Source organism: Herpailurus yagouaroundi, unplaced genomic scaffold (genome assembly GCF_014898765.1).
Source record: "Herpailurus yagouaroundi ecotype Mexico unplaced genomic scaffold, PumYag 77, whole genome shotgun sequence".
NCBI classification, from domain to species: domain Eukaryota; kingdom Metazoa; phylum Chordata; class Mammalia; order Carnivora; family Felidae; genus Herpailurus; species Herpailurus yagouaroundi.
Genome location: NW_024412388.1, coordinates 66656606 through 66674641, shown reverse-complemented (window position 1 = coordinate 66674641; position 18036 = coordinate 66656606).

The following is an 18036-nucleotide window of genomic DNA, read 5'->3' as shown; positions in this document are numbered from 1 at the left end:
TTAGATATCATTGGATAAAGCTTGTATTCTTTAGCATACTGTTCAAACCTCCTTAGGAGCCTCCTGGGTGGCTTCTGAAACAGCCCCCATATGTGGAGGACAGGGTGAGACCGAAGACAGAGGCAGGCCACTCCAGATTGATAGAAGGCAAGTTCAATAAGCAAGAAAACTTGTCTTATGGGATTTGTCTTAGGTTGCCACAAATAAGTAGATCTTTACACCCACCCATCAAATCTTAAAAGTTTATATAGAGTGGCGCCTGGGTGGCTCAGTCGGTTAAGCGGCCGACTTCGGCTCAGGTCATGATCTCGCGGTCTGTGAGTTCGAGCCCCGCGTCTGGCTCTGTGCTGACAGCTCAGAGCCTGGAGCCTGTTTCAGATTCTGTGTCTCTCTCTCTCTGACCCTCCCCTATTCATGCTCTGTCTCTGTCTCAAAAATAAACATTAAAAAAAAAAGTTAAAAAAAGTTTATATAGAGACCGTCACATATACCATCCAGATGGTCTCAATGCCACATTCCAATCTCAAGACTGCATTGTTGGGGTATCTTCTTGGAGCACTGAAGACAAGCAGGATGTACATTCCAAGGACAGTGAAGGGGTGAGGAGCCTCCAAGTGCCCATGTCCAGCTTGCAGGTCAACCACATGTCAAGTCTTCTTGATGTCCTCCTCCAACAATAAGATTTCAGACCTTTCAGTTTTTACTTTTTTCCCTCTGAAAATTTCTTTAGTCACACCAAACTGTTTCTTTGTCCCAAAACTTACCATGGGTTACCAAATTCCCAATTCCTAGAATTTCCTCCTTGTGAACATCATTACTCTGACAAACATTATTTATCCCTAATGTATCTTTACATGTATCTTGAATGTATCTTCTCTATGAAGCCTTCCTGGATTCATGCGAGGAATTAATCACTTCCACTTTTGTGTCAGCACTTTCTCTAGTACTTATCCTATTTTAATATTCATTACATTGTATTACAATTGTTTAGGCCAAACTCAGGACATTCATTGTGCCTACTTTTGTTCTTCATTGAGGACAAGAACCTTTTCTCCTTTTTGCTTCATGAATCGGTGTTACTGCCCTCTGCTGCCTTGTGATCATATGACTGATATAAGAGAGTCTGGACCCTCTGAATAGTCTGGCCTTTTGCTTTAGGTATTCCACACTGGAAGCCCATTCAGCGAACTGGCTTTCTCAGGTAAAGCCCTCGATGCTTGTCTCTGTTAGAGTGTTCAGGGGAAGATATGGCCCAGCAATCTCAAATTGGTGAGGTACAGCAGGCAGAAGGATTAGGCTACCAGTGTAGACGTGAGCTCAGAATATGGCTTTACCTCAGTTTTTCCAGGAAAGATCTTCTTTGGGGATTTGTAAGGAGCTTGCCAAACTGCTAATAAAGTAGTGATTTATTTTCCATTTGGCTGTTATTCCTCATGTAACACTCACTTCCTTGTTTGATGGTGAGTGAGGTAAATATTAGGATTTTAGATTCAATTTCCTCAACCTCTAAAACGCATCACAAGTTTTGTCATATTAATTTACAAACTCTTCTTTACTTGATAAATATACGGGGATGAGACAAGATTATAGGATTCAGTCAAAGAATTTGATACTTTAAGGTTGGCTTCAAACAATGAGAAGAATGGACATCAAAGAAGTATAAGATAAATTCCCCATGAAAATTTGCTATTAACTGGATATAATAATGTCCCAATTGTAAAAAAAAAAAAATGTTGCTTGACTGATTACACTGTATATAAATATATTTACACACAATAGAAATATATTTATATAAATGTATCTATACACAATATAACAATTAGGAAAAGTGTTTTAAAAAAAAATCTATCAGCAAGTACTCCACAATCTGCACGCTAGACATAACCAACAAAGAGTACTTAATAATTTGATAACATCATCTCTTTAGTCCCTTTCAATTCAATGCCACTTCCCTAAAGTTAGACAATAACTCTGCATTACCAACATCATTATCTAATTTCTCCAACAGGAAATCTTTGAAGAAAACACAAATTATGGTTCCAGAAAGAGTACCCTTGTTCAGGTTTTTACTTTACCTGGAATGTCTACTCCCATGAGAATTCCACACGTCATTCAAAATTTCCCTCCACGAAGCCTCTCTGATCAATTTGGTCCTTGTCGATTTCCCCAATCTACTACAGCTATACCACATAGAGAGTGTACAAGATAACCTAATACTTGATACGAGTCATTGTGAAATTGTCATGCAGTGTTCAAACTTAAAACTTCTAGGTTTTAAAAGACAGCTAGGAGAGAAATCACTTAGAAAAGGAATTTAAAGGAGGAAAAAATTATTTCTCCCCAAAGCTTGCTACAGTTTTCAATTATTGCATTGCATGATCTCATTTAATTTTCACAGTAACATACGCAATTCTATCTTCATTTTTCAATGTGAACAGTACTTGATTTCACAGAGCTGGGAACTTGCAAAGTTAATGTTCAAACTGAAAGCCCAGCTCGTTCTGTTCCCTCGTGTGAACTCAGGAACTTGCTCATATTCTTGGATAGGAAGGTCCACCATTCCATGGCCATAAACTCATATAGTATGAGGACTGTATTCCTGTTTATAATTATGTTCTCTTGGGTGATGACATGCTTTTTTAACATGGCATTTTGATATGTCTTTTCTATATGCATGTGCAATTTGAAATGCACACAACACACGTTTTAAGGTGAAATGTTTTTCTTCTTTTCTCTTTGTTTGATTGCCACTTCCTTGCACATTTATTTCTATCTCTCATCCCCACTCACACCCTCAGCTAGGCAATTCACTTTAATTACCTGTTACATATTCTTCCATATTGTTCTTCCTGTTTTTATCATCATATTCAAATCATTAATATGAGATTACATTATAAAAACATCTCTTCTACCTGTTTTTCTCACTTGGGAAGCTAACAGGTATAGCTCACTCACTCTTTTTGGGTGACTAAATAATATTCAGTATCGAGGATGGACCATAAATTGTACAGCTGATGTGCAATTTGGATTAATACAGTAATACATTAGAAGACTTCGGTATCTTTCAGAAGTAATGTTCTCTATGCCGTATGCCTTGGTATGGTTGACGAAAATACCAAATGCCAACAGCCATCTTTTTTCCTCTGATAGATGTGGGCTTGTGTTGATAAGACAAAACACTGTAACCCTTTCTTTGATGTAGAGGTTCCTTGTTATTTCTTGTAAGTGTTCAGCGAAACCGTACCATGGATTTGAGATCCACAAATCTCCTTGAGCATTATAAGCGAAAAGGATTTGAATCATTTACCCTAGACTGAAGGCTTGAGCAAGCGTTAAGATCAGTAGGCAGTCTGAAAGTACGGGACATTCTACTTGGTGTTTCATTCAGATGGTTGTGATTAATATAAAATGAGAGGGTTGGTTTGGCGGCAGTTGATCTGTTCCGGTACCAATGTGCCGTTATTCTGATTCCAACCCCCCATTTGGAGGCATCGTAAATACTAAAATCTATAATGTATATTACCATTTTACGCACTCAAACATAAGGGGAAAAATAATAGGTTTCTTTCAAAATTGTCCTAAAGAAACGTGGTTTCGTTTCCTGTTGGGCTGCAATTTGCCATATATCAGAATCCAAGGGCCAGGCTGTTCAACCTGAAAATGATTATTTTCTTTCTTTTCGTTAATGTATCGGAAGTGGATCTAAAAGAACCTCCAGGATGCAGGGGGGCTAATTATCCTGGCAGTCAGTTAAGCTTTGGAAGTTTTAGGTGATAAGAACAGAGCCCTAAAAAGGACTCCCTGCCTGCTGCTGCCTGCTGCGAAGAAAGAAACCTGTGCTGCCATCCCTGAAAATATTGTTCAAATTACCCTAAAATTCTTCTGGTTTTCTGTGCATCCTGGTTCCTGGAGAGCGGCCCTGTTCCAGCGAGGTCATTTACTCTGTCACTTCAGCCTGCTCGGCGATCATGACAACTACATCTTTCACTCAATCTTATGTAGGAGGCTTTTCTGCCAGACTTTATGCGACCTGAGTGGGGAAGGTAATTATACAAAACAACACTGTTTCTTGTTCCTCAAGTGCCACCCGTCTCCTCTGCAGAACCACCTCAGTGCTCCCCAATTTGATCTTCCCACTCAGACCAATTTCTCAGATTCCACTAAAGGAATGCGTAAGTAAACAGCCACCTTCACGTCCCAGGACTTAACTTGCAGAGAGGCACAGCAGTGTCGCCGATACTGGCACCAGACTCCACGGGCTGGTTGCTAGGGCTAGAGTTCTATTTCTACCTCTGGTGACATAGGATCTTGGGCAAGTTACAGCCATGTGTTTTAGTTTTTCATCTCAGAAATGGAGATAAGGACAGTACCTGTCTTATAACACCGTTGTGAGAATAATACATGGAAGATAATGACTACAGTGTTTGGCATATAGCAAGTGACATTGAAGGATTAGCTATTAGTATTATAACCTGGGTGAACAGCTCTTGATTGAGCACCTACTAGGTGCCAGCAGCGGTTCTAGGTGTGTGGTAGAATTCACTGGTAAAACCCAACTAATAAAAAATAGACATAAATCTCTTGTTCAGCATGAGGATTTCTACAGTACTGATTGATCAGCCAGTTACATCTGAAACAGCAAGGAAACAGTAAAAATAAAAATCGGTAATGATAAAGTTACTGTCTCTAGTTTCTACCACCTCCTTATTTGCCTTCTCAACTCCCACACTGCCCCATTCAAAACCTCCAACCTCGAATTTCACTGCCATGCTCTGTGAGGCTGGTAGGATGGCGGAGAGAATTTCTGAGGCTTAATGTTATTGACCCATATCTTTGAAGTAGGGGTACAGCCCAGGCCTCACACTGCTCTCTACATGTAAAATCTCTGCCCCTCTGGAGCTAATGTCCTACAGTTGGATTAAAATAGCTTTCCTGTGCAAGGGTACATCAATATATTTTTACTTAAATATAAATACTATTACCATTTACGTGAACTTGAAAAGTATAATCTCTTTAAACAGTGCACATAAGCAAAGCTAATTTGGTATTCTCAGTTTTCCATATATCCCTCCAGATGAGAGAGAAAAAATTTTGGCATTATTTGGATACTTCGTGTTCTTTGTTCAGGACACTTTTGTAGTCATTTCATTTGCTCTTGCTGAACGTAAAACCATAGAAACCATGTTCCTTAAAACACAGTCTTGATTTCTTTAGAGGCAAAAGCAAATGAGCTATTTTAATACTTGAGAAAAACAATAATACAGGAATTTTCAGTGGGAAAGGAGAAATGTTCTTTAATAAATGTCTGTTAGTCATAGGTAAGATGCATTTGTTTTTACATATTATTCATTATTGTTTCCTGAAAAAATAAGATGTATTTGTTTTTACATAAAGGTGATTTCTAGTTTCCATATTTAGTAAACCAGATTTTGAAAATTTTGACATAAAGGAATTAAGAATTCTATTAGTAATTTAGGGATTCAGACATTTTGTTTTATCTGTCATCCCCATCTGCGTACCTCATCGTTCTGATAAACAGAGCCTCAGAGGTCAGAAACATAGTCTTTATTCTTCTATGTGCTAAAGCATAAGACATGTTTAGTATTGTGTGATTTTTTTTTACCAAGTAGATTTGCATGCAGAGCTTGAATAAGTGAAATACATAGCCAAACATGTTTTCTACTTGTAGAGACAAGTTGAATACAAAGCTCTCTTTTGCTCACCAAATCCCAATTTCCTTGAGACTATGAGTACAGTGTTGTTTCTTAGCATGCTTCTATTTTCTTTATAAAGTTCAAAAAGGTAGGTAGATTAATATATATAATTTTGACTTGGACATGATGTGAATTTTATACACGAAGAATTATGTCCATCGAAACCTCTTACAAAATGAATTTAAGGCACTTTACAAAGACGGATAAAATAGAAGCTAGATGGTATAAATGTGAAACACATACTAGAGTTGTGTCAAAGGAAAAACAAAGTTACAGTCATAAAATGGAGGTAAGAACTTTAAACATGAGTGCTTTATTTATTCAAGTTCTGTCCTATAATCCCTTGCCATATAACAACACCACTCTAAAACGTGCCTTAAAAAAAAAAGGATTTATTACTGTTTCTCACATTTCTGTTGGTTGATGGGGCTCAATAAGACAGCTCCCACCCTGGATCTCATGAAGCTGCAGACTGATGCTCTCCGGGGCTGCAGCCGTCTTATACAACTGTCCACTACCATCTCCAAAGGGGCTGCCAACCAAGCATCCATTAGTGGTCTCTCCACATCATTTGGGTTTCACACAACATGGGTTCTGGGGTCCTTGAGGAAGCATCCCAAAGCAAGCATTCCAAGAGACCCTGGTAGAGACTGAAAGGCTTCTTATCACCTAACCTCTGAAGTCATACAGTTGACTTCTGCCAAAGTGGCCAGTTGCAAAGCCCACCCATATATAAGGGGTTGAAGAAAGAGATCCATGTTTTAATGGCGGAGTGGCAAGGTCACATTGCATAAGAGTATATGGAAATGGAAAATATTATTGAGGTCATTTTAGGAAAATACAATCTGTCATAAGTTTTATATTCTTGCTAATATCTATATATCATAATATTCTTACATTAGACCAAGCAATGAATTTCATAGGACTGTTTTCCTCAAGTGTCCTTGAGCGTAAGCCAATGAAATCACACTAAAGAACAATTCAGTAAAAGCAATAAAGCTATAAAAGTTCCAAGTAATATGACCCAGGTAACTATTGTTTGCTATCGTATCTTAATCCAAACGTAGATTCAAAAATCCAGGTCTGTATCAGTATTTCCCATACTATAGCCTAGTATTCTGAACACCAGTATTCTGATTAATGGTAATAGGGCCTTATTTGAAAAAATAAGACAATAAAGGTATTCCACAAGTGAACATTTTTGAAAAACTCGTGTAGTTTGCCCAGACCATTATGCAATTCTGCACTGACCCTGGGCATCAGTCTGTCAATTCTTTTAATATAGAAAATGTTTTGAGAAGTACTGTTGTTTTTTAAACACACACACTCACACAAACCAAAATGTTGATGTTAGTCTAACATAGCTTTTCCATACCTTTTTAAACTCAGGATAACCAATTAAGATTTGGGAAACTGCACAGAACATGGACTAGAGGGTGCTGATATGATACAATACAGTTTTCATATCCTTCTACCGTCATTCATCCACAGGTAATGACTCTATCACATTCAGAAATACTGAGTAGTACTCTATTTGAGAGTAAACTCTAAGTACCTTTTATATATGAAATAATGTCTTTTTCCATTCAATCAACCCAAGAATATAGTCGGCGTTCTTTGTAAAATTAACAACATAAGAGTACTCAGGAGTTTATAAAGAGGCAAACCATGGGCATATAACCAGTGAATATAACAAATGATTGGGTGATTGAAAGCCCAGAGTTGTACCATATATGTAGCACCCTGAGAATAGTTTAGTTAAAATCCTCACTGGTCAGTATACAGGCAAATATCAAGCAAGGTGAACTTTTATAAATAAAGTAATCCTAATACCAAATTCCGGGTTATAGTATAAAATCTGAAGTCAGGGCACCTGGGTGGCTCAGTCGGTTGAGCGTCCGACTTCGACTCAGGTCATGATCTCGCGGTCTGTGGGTTCGAGCCCCGTGTCGGGCTCTGTGCTTACAGCTCAGAGCCTGGAGCCTGCTTCGGATTCTGTGTCTCCATCTCTCTCTGCCCCTCCCCCACTCATCCTCTCTCTCTCTCTCTCTCTCTCTCTCTCTGTCAAAAATAAACATTAAAAAAAATTTTAAATCTGAAGTCAGTGTAAAAATCTATAAATGGCTTTCTGTCACTTGCTTGATACCTTTCAAAATAGTTTCAAGTTTAGAACATATTTGCAAAAAATTAGTTCTTAAAAAAACTACAATTCTATAATTAAGATGAAAATATTTACTTTTTATAAAATGGCATATAAATTATCTTATGTTACCCATAATATATTATTTTAAATCAAACCATTATAAGATTAGTGACAAGGTAACATTTTCTAAATTAATGTGAATGACCTAATGTTAGTTAATTCAATGCTCTAGGCAGTAGACGCCATTTACAGAATAATATTTCTGACCAGAGATAAAGGAAGACAAATATTTAATACAAAAAAATTAGAAAGAAACATTTATAAATATAAGAAATCTATTTCAAAGTTTGATATATTTAGTAACCCCAAACTTCAACTATGTCATGTTTTCTTATTCCATGACAACCTGAGCCAAAAGGTTAGGACCTAAAACAGATGGTCTGCTAACACTAGATTTCATCTAGCCTAGATCTAGTTGAGGAACTTTTTCAAGACAAAATGACGGATTCAAAAATGAAGTGTGTGCTGCCCGTGAAAATAAAGAACTTTCAGGTCCTTGCTTCACTATGACAAGGCACAAAAGGAAAAGGGAAATAATGAAGTTGTGTTTAATGGAAAATGAATTTATGAATTAGTGAGGAAATGAAAGAAGCTTTAAATGAAAGCAGTTTGCAGGGATGCCTCCCCTGAAGCTACACAAAATTGAAAAGGCATCTACCGAATCTTAAAACCGCATTCAGTGTTATCTTCTAGTCTGCCCTTTTAATGGATGATTTGTATGCAACACTTCCAAGTGAGATGAGAGTATTACAGACTACTGAATCAGACATAATCATCCTATAGACCCAGCAGGGGCAGCCTGAGATAATAGGGGGAGAGTGAAAAATCCTACATTCAGAAAGTGTTTTTCTCTGAAACCACCCAAGCAACACAGTCTCTGAACACCGCACACGTCATCGTGTGGCCTTAACCATAGCTTATGTCTTTCATCGTTAAAGAGAAAAGAGCCGCCACCAAAAATTAGCCTGTCTTCCTTTAGCATTCTGTCTCTAATAAGCTGTATCCCCAAGTAGGTGGCCATTGCCTTTTGGTGGCACTACAGGCACAAAATATGCTTGAAATGAAGATACAGCTATTTTGCTTTTAGTTAAATTTGTTTTCAAGAGGTGGCATTTCGAAAGTACTGTAAGCTAATGAACACCAATGAAGAGAGCTTTATGTAATAACCCAACCACTGAAAAACCAAAACACACAAAAAATATCATTTTATAAGCAAGAAATGGTAAGCTAACTTTAAAGGATTATGACCCTTGGAAGAATACACCCATGAGGGAAAGACCACCTGTGGGGCTATTCTCTTTCGTACAATGTTAGAGCTAAACAACAGCCTATAAAGACTGGCATGCGATAATATAGAAAGACTTCAACAACTAAAATGTCCAAATATAAAAATTGACCATTTGAAGCACCTTTCTTATTAAAAAGTTTGTGTTACAAAATACTGAAACATATTATAACTTATAATCAACTTAGACAAGGAAAATTTGTAAGCTCTTTAAAAATCTCAGAGTGTGTATTCTTTCAGCACTGGTAAATACTGTCACTACCATGCATATATAAATTCTGTTTCATCACTGGGGCACCTGGGTGGCGCAGTCGGTGAAGCGTCCGACTTCAGCCAGGTCACGATCTCGCGGTCCGTGAGTTCGAGCCCCGCGTCAGGCTCTGGGCTGATGGCTCAGAGCCTGGAGCCTGTTTCCGATTCTGTGTCTCCCTCTCTCTCTGCCTCTCCCCCGTTCATGCTCTGTCTCTCTCTGTCCCAAAAATAAATAAACGTTGAAAAAAAATTTTTTTAATAAATTCTGTTTCATGATATCTAAAATCCTTATTTTTTCTTCTGTTACGTGATCTGTAATGAAGAATAAACTTTGCTCGAAGAGAGGTACGAGCTTTAGCCTTCAATTTCTGGAAGGTTATCTCCAGATCTCTGAACTGTCCTGCCTGATAGGAGTGCCTTTGTTTGCTCAGAGACTTTGGCCACCAGACAGCCCAACAGTGTGATTTCTAACAGAAGCTTTGAGTCACACCATATTGGTTCTGAACCCCTGAGGAACTAGAGACTAATGGCATTAGCTCAATCTCTAGGAGGGGCTGGAGACCAAAGGTCAGCTGTACAGGAAGTATAAAGTCAGGCCCAGGTAAAGACTCTGTACACCCAAGGCTTTCGTAAGTTTCCGTTTCTGGCAATCCTCTGTATGCATTGCCTCACACTGTGGCCAAAAGAAGGTAAAGTCGCCTATGATTCCATGGGAGAGGACAACCAGAAGTTCCACATTTGGGCCCTTCCTGGACTCTGCCCCATGCATCTCTTCCTTTGGCTGATTTTAATTTGTATTTTTTCACTGTAATAAAACCTTGGATCCTAAGTATAGTGCGTCCCTGGATTAGTTGTTCTAGTGGCTTATCAAACGTGTGAGTGATCAAGGGGACCCCTTGAATTTGTAGTTGTATCATATATAGTAGCTATATTATATACATAAACCCTGTTTATCTGGGGAACCCTGACTAATCATAAAGAGAGAAAGAATTTTTTTATAAGAAACTGGCTTATGAAATTTCATAGTGGCTGGCAAGTCCAAAATTTGTAGGGCAGACTGGCAGTTTGGAAACTCACACAAGAGTTGATGTTGCAGTCTTGAGGCAGAATTCTTTTCCTGGGGAACCTCAGTGTTTACTCTTAAGGACTTCAACTGATTGGATTAGACTCATCTACATTATAGAGGGTAATTTCTTTTCCTTAAAGTAAATTGATTGCATATGTCAACAATATCTACAAAATATTCTTACAGCAACATCCATACTAGTGTTTGAATAAATATCTGGGCACTATAGCCTCGCTTAATTGACACATAAGACTAGCAATAACAGTGGCCAATTGGTCTCAAGTGAGGGTAATCCTAGGGAACCCCTGACCTTACGGCCGGTGTCCGAAATGAGAGTAGTCTTGTGGGGACTGTGTCCTCTGACTGTATATTTGGCTAATTTCCAAAAACAGGCTCATACAAATATAGTCAACTGATTTTTGACAAAGATACAAAGGTAATTCACTAGAGAAAGAATAGTATTTTCAATAAATGGTTCCAGAACAATTGGGTATCTGTATTAAAAGAAAAACAAAAACTAGAAACAGACTTTACATCTTACACAAAGAGATAACTGAGAGTGGATCATAGACCCGAATATAAAATTTTAAGCTATAACATTTTTGGAAGGGGTGGGAGTGGGAATCTATGTAACCTTGAATTTGGTGATGAGCTTTTAGATACAACAAGAAAATCACAACCATGAAAGAAAAAAATGATAAATTGGACTTTTTTAAAAAAACTAAACACTTTTGAGCTGCAAAGAACTGTTAAGAAAATAAAAAGACAAGCTATGCACTGGGAGAAAATATTTGCAGATCACACATCTGATAAAGTATTTGTATCCAAAACACACAAAGAACTCTAAAACTCAACAATAAAAGCCGAACACAATTTAAAAATGGGCAAAAGACCTGGACACTTAACCAAAGAAGTTATACATATGGCAAATGGGCCTGGGAAAAGATACTCAACATCATTTGGCATTAAGTAAATGCAAATTAAAGCAACAATGAGATAGCATTACATGCTGGTTCAAATGGCTAGCATCCAAAAAACTGACAATATCTGTCTCTGGCAAGAATGCAGAGCAACAGGAACTCTCATTCATTGCTGGTAGGAATGCTAGGCCACCACTCTAGGACACAGTTTGGCAGTTCTTATAAGCTAAACATAGTTTACCATATGATCCAGTAATTGTGTGCCTAGATATTCATCCAATTCATTTGAAAATTAATGTCAACATAAACCTGCCCATAAATATTATAGAAGATTTGTTGATTGTTACTAAAAACTGTAAACAACCAAGATGGTCTTCAATAGGTGAACGGATAGCAAACTGTGGGATATCCATACAATGGAATGCTATTTGGTGATTAAAAGTAATGTGCTATGAAGCCATGCAAAGATATGGATGCACCTTGAATACATATTAATTACTAAGTAAAAGAAGCCAGACTGAAAAGTCTACATATTGTATAATTCCACAGAAATGACATGGAAAAGTCAAAACTTTAAAGACAATAAACAGATCAGTAGTTGCCAGGGAGAAGTGGCAGGTGGGTCTATGGAGAGGGGAAAAATTGATTACTTTTCATGCAGTAAAATTGTTATGTATGATCCTATAAAGGTGGATACATGATATTATGCAGTTGTCCAAATCCATAGACATCTATAGCACAAAGAGTGAACATTAACACATGCATATTAAAAAAAATCATTTAGAAAGTTGAGGGATTCCGTGATGTAATGCAAAATGCCATGAAAGAATATAACTCTATTACAAATGTATAAAAGAAGGTGAAAGAAGATGAGGGCAAAGGGTGCCACGTAAAGGAATTTTGAAAGTGAGTAGAATCTGTAAAACTAAAGTGGAAAAAAAGAAATGTGTATAACATTGTATCCTATATATGTTGGTTTCTGTAGAGGTATGGGTTAATAATTCTGAAATCATTATATATGTTTACCAGAATTGAAAAATTAAGTAATAGTAAGATGGATGGTGGTAGCCAAGTTTCTCACTTTTGGAGTGAGAAGTCACAGTTAGGCAAGGGGAGAAGGCTAGAATGATATATGTGGTGCATTAGGGTTGGAGATATACGCAGACACAGATAGTTTCATGTAAACTAAAACAACGATACCCAAGAACAATGAGCATATCTCATAGTCAGATCTTGGTTTCAAATACCACTCTACAATAAAAAGAAGCACAGTCTTGAATAAATAGCTGTTCTAGGAGTGGGGCAGGAAATATATAAAATGAGCCTGGAGTATCTTGTAGTGCCAGAAGGTAAGGAAAGTGCTCAAAAAAAAAAAAAAACAGGGGCGTCTGGGTGGCGCAGTCGGTTGAGCGTCCGACTTCAGCCAGGTCACGATCTCGCGGTCCGTGAGTTCGAGCCCCGCGTCGGGCTCTGGGCTGATGGCTCGGAGCCTGGAGACTGTTTCCGATTCTGTGTCTCCCTCTCTCTCTGCCCCTCCCCCGTTCATGCTCTGTCTCTCTCTGTCCCAAAAATAAATAAAAAACGTTGAAAAAAAAAAATTGAAATGACGGCAATATGTCAAAGGGGGATACTTGGTCAATGGAAAGAGTTCCCATTGGTAAAAGCAAGAACATAACTGATCTTTGATGAATGAGTAAGGACAACACATTGGAGAAAGAGTCAGTCTTTTCAAAAATGGTTCTATAACAACTGCATGCCCATATGTAAATAAATAAATAAATAAATAAATAAATAAATAAATAAATCTAAACACAGAGCTTACACTCTTCATAAAAAATTATTCTAAAATGGAACAAAGACCTAAATGTGAGGTGCTAATCTATAAAACTCCTGGATGATAAAGCAGGAGAAAATCTAGGGGGCCCTGAGTGTGGCAATGACTTTTAAACTCAATACCAAAAGCATAATCTATGAAAGAAATAATTGATAAGTTGAAATTCATTAAAATTTTAAAATTTTTAAATCTTATTATGTGAAAGACACTATCAAGAGAATAAAAAGACAAGCCACAGACTGGCAGAAATTATCTGCAAAAGGCGTATCTGATAGAGGACTGTTATCCAAAGTATAAAAAATACTCATACAACTCAACAATAAGGACCTGATATAAAACGACCTGATATAAATGGGCAAAAGGCCTAAACAGACACCTTCCCAAAAGATTATACATATGGCAAATAAGCATATGGAAAAAGCTCAGCAGCATGTGTCATTAAGGAAATGCAAATTAAAATAAGATATCACTATTAGAATGGCCAAAATCCTGAACACTACAACACCAAATGCTTGCAAGGATGTGCAGCCACAGCAACTCTCATCCATTGCTGTGAGAATGCAAAATAGTAGAACCACTTCAGAAGACAGTTTGGCAGTTTCTTGCAAAACCAAACGTGCCTACCAAATGATCCAGCAATCACACTTCTTGGCATTCGCTCAAAGGAGCTGAAAACTTCTATCCACCAAAAAGTTGCACACAGATGTTTATAGTAGCTATATTCATAATTGCCAAACAACCGAGACATCCTTCAGTAGGTGAATGGATAAATAAACTGTGGTGCCATACAAACAATGAAGTATTATTCAGCACTAAAGAGAAGTAAGCTGTCAATGTGTGAAAACACACGGAGAGAATTTAGACACACATTATTAAAGTGAAAAAAAAAATCCGATGGGGTCTCATACTGTTTGATTCCAACTATATGACATTCTGGCAAAAGCAAAACTATGGAGGCAGTAAAAAGATCAGTGGTTGACAGGGATTAGCAGGAGAGAGGGATGAGCACCTAGGTAGAGTGGAGAGAACTATTAGGTCAGTGAAGTAATTCTGTATGATATCATAATGGTGAGTACATGTTCTAATACAGTTGTCAAAACTCATAGCATGTACAACACCAGAAGTGAACATTAATGTAAAGTATGGACTTTTGGTGATAATCATGTCAATTTAGGTTCATTTATGGTAACACATATAACACGCTGGTGTATGATGTCGATGGGGGAGAGGCTGTGCAGGTGTACGGGCAGAAGGTGTATGAAACTTTCTGCATCTTCCACTCAATTTTGTTTGGCACCTGAAACTCCTCTAAAATGAAGTTTATTAAATAAAGTATTAAATTATAGCCCAAAGTATAAAATAGATACCCATGAGTTCATATTGATATCAAAGAAGATTAAATAGAAGAGAGTAAGCAAATCTTCCATACAATATAATTCAAAAAAATTCACATATATATGACCACTACAGTAGTTGGAACTTAACTCCCCACATATTAATTGTGGAATGTGCATAGAAACTTCCTTCCAAAGATTACATTATGGAAAAAAGGAAAAAAGAAAGTGGAGAAACCTGATAAACACTACCTCAGTCAGGTGATCTAGGTCAACATCTACAGTGATAAGTCATGTTGCTAGATTGTAATCTTGATACAGTAAGAATGGTAATTTATCTCTGTGATTGTCTTCTTCAAAGCCCATAATCCCAGTATCATAAAGAGAAAAACCTAAACACATTCCAATTGAATGACATTCTACAAAAATCCTGACCAGTACTCTTCAAAACTATCAAAGGCATCCAAAACATGGAAAATCTGAGAAATTATCACAAAGAGCCTAAAAAGACTAAGACTAAATGTAGCATGGTGTCCTCAGTGGAATTCTGAAACAGAAAAGGGACATTAGATGAAAACTCAAAAAACCTATTTAGGTTTTAGACTTCATGTAATAATAATGTATCCGTACTTATTCATTGGGTGTGACAAATGTACTGGGTTTGGGGTTACGTAGGAACTCTGTACTATCTGCACAATTTTTATGTAAATATTGGATTTTTATTCTGAAATAGAAAAGACTTTTTTTAATTCAATGAATCTTTCCTTCAATTTTACCTTGAAATGTAATTGAAATCCTATGCCAGAAAGTGAAAAAATATTTGCAAGTGGAAAAGATATGTCTTACATTTTTTATTTGTAAACTGTACCCACCGTCCAATCTCTGTTTATTTCAGATACACAGCATTACTTGGTAATGATAAAATTCTTCTCCATCACTCAAATAACATATGGAAACAGGAGATAACCTCAGCATTTGACCTGAAATATAACTGACCACATTAACGCCTACCTACCAGTATATGTAATTGCCATAGCTGACTAATCTCTTCAAGGTTTTGACCCTGACAACAGGAACCAAATTAAAATATTTGAGTGGAGCAAGGGCGGCCTGTGGCTGTGGCAGGCATGGAATCAAAAGACGATGGACATTCTCTAGGCTCAAAAGAAGGGTGAAGACCCAAGCTGGTAAAATGAATAATCCAAAGAAGACAGCAAGGTGGTAGAGTGACTTCTGAGGCAACAGGATTGTAAAAGGGATAAAGGAAACTATAGTAGCAGCTTTGGGATTCATGACACAAAGCAGAGACTTTATATATGGTGCCTATGGTATCACCTGCCCTCATAATTGAAGTGTTCTGTCAATGATGCTGAGCCTGAGCCAAATAGGACAAGAGCTTTTACATTCCTTACCTCTCAGAGTTTAAGCTCAAGACATGAACAGGAATTATTTTACTCAAACTTTCAGGTACACCAGTTTTGATAACTGTTAAGAATGAAGAGGATACAGGTCATAACACAGTACACACATATGAGAAAATCCCCATTAACCCCTTGGGGGAAAGCCCCACACCAAGAGGACCAATGAATAGAACAAACTGGTCATACCAGTGTCTCTGGCTCTCCTACTGATACCCAATGATATCTTTATGACGTCGTTCAGTCTATCTAAATCTGTTTCTCTGACTGACCTTATTTGATTCCTCATTTCTTACCTTTTGATACCTATGCTTTGTTACTTCTGCACCCATTTCTGGCTCCTTGTCCCATAAAATGGGTCAAGTCTAATCCAACACCCAGTCGTGTCCCCCAACCTTCAGTCTGGGCTGATCCACCCTTCTTTTTTTTTTTTTTTTAATGTTTAATTATTTACTTTGAGAGAGAAAGAGAGAGCATGAGCAGGGGAAGGGCAATGAGAGAGAGGGAGAGGGAGAGAGAAAGAAGCCCAAGTAACCTCCATGCTGTCAGCATGAGCTGATGCAGGGCTCAATCTCAAAAACCATGAGATCATGACCTGAGCCCAAACCAAGAGTAGGATGCTTAACTGACTGAGCCACCCAACCCACCCTTCTTGATAGCACCACATAGAATCCAGGACACCACCCTAGTTTGTATATCTCTCAGAGATTTTATCTCTATAATGTACTCTTTGATATAACTGAAATATTCTAATTTATTCTTGTGAGTCCTCCTAAAATAGGTTCATCTTAAGAATCCTAACCGTATACCACTTGTTAGTGTGCAAAAACATTTCACATCTATGTATTTATCTAATTCTCCCACGAAATCAATGAAGTAGTCAACTAGTAGTTTCCCAATGTTAAACCTAAGTTCTAAGAATGTTACTTGCTCTAGATCCCATAGCTAGTGGAGAGATTCCAAAATCCTAAACCAAAACTACAGTCTATCAAGTGCAACATATTCTGTTAGTCTGGTTTGGGAACCACAATTGATAAGACTGGTGTGAAAAACCTAAGATCACAAATATGTCAAGTGAGAACATTTTTGTTTCCTCTGCTATTTTTGAAAACTACATCTCCATACTAACCACTTACGCTTAAAATACCCTTAAAAGTAGCTTTTTTCCCCAGTTGCTCCCTACCACCAACTGTAGCCAGACTCTAGAATTACTGTGGAGATTAATTATCTATAGGAAGCAAGAATTTATGATTAACCTCCAATTACAATCAGCCACACAATAATCCTATTGTCCTTCCACCATTTCTACATGTATTCAATGCTCATATTTTTTGCAGACTCTTGTCACTCACTGCATGATGAGATTGTTACCTTTACTGCTTCTCTTACTCCTCACTCTATGTCATTTAAACATGGTTACAGCAATCTCTTTTTACCATATTTGGTATATAACTTTCAAATAGAATGCATTTGCACACTCTCCTATTAGTCTTTATCTAAATCTAAACTTCTTAGCAGAGCATTTAAGACCCCAATAAATTATCCTGTTTTGAAATTCATCTCTACTCCCATCCATACATTTCAGTCAAGTCAGCATCTCATTGTTCTCCCAAGTAGGTACTGATCACTGATTGCCCTATCCTTGATTTTATTTTACATTTCTCTCCAATAATTAATATCCTTCACTGAATTATGATCACAAAATTCAGATCTCACCCTTTTAAAATAATATATCTGATTGTCTCTTCTACTATCTGTAAATTCTTCTCTGATAATGCTATTTTCAGAATATATGTTTCTCATCTGGAATAATTGTGTTTCAGATGTCCAGAGGGAAATACATTCTCTGTCCTCTGCCAAAACCCATACTGGGCACTTAAAACATGAAATATGCTCTTCTTATCTGTTGCTTCAGAACAATCCAACCCAAACTTATTGGTATAAAACAACTGCTTTTTTATTAGGCTCACTAATTTGGAGCCTCACAAATTTACCGGGACACAATGGTGT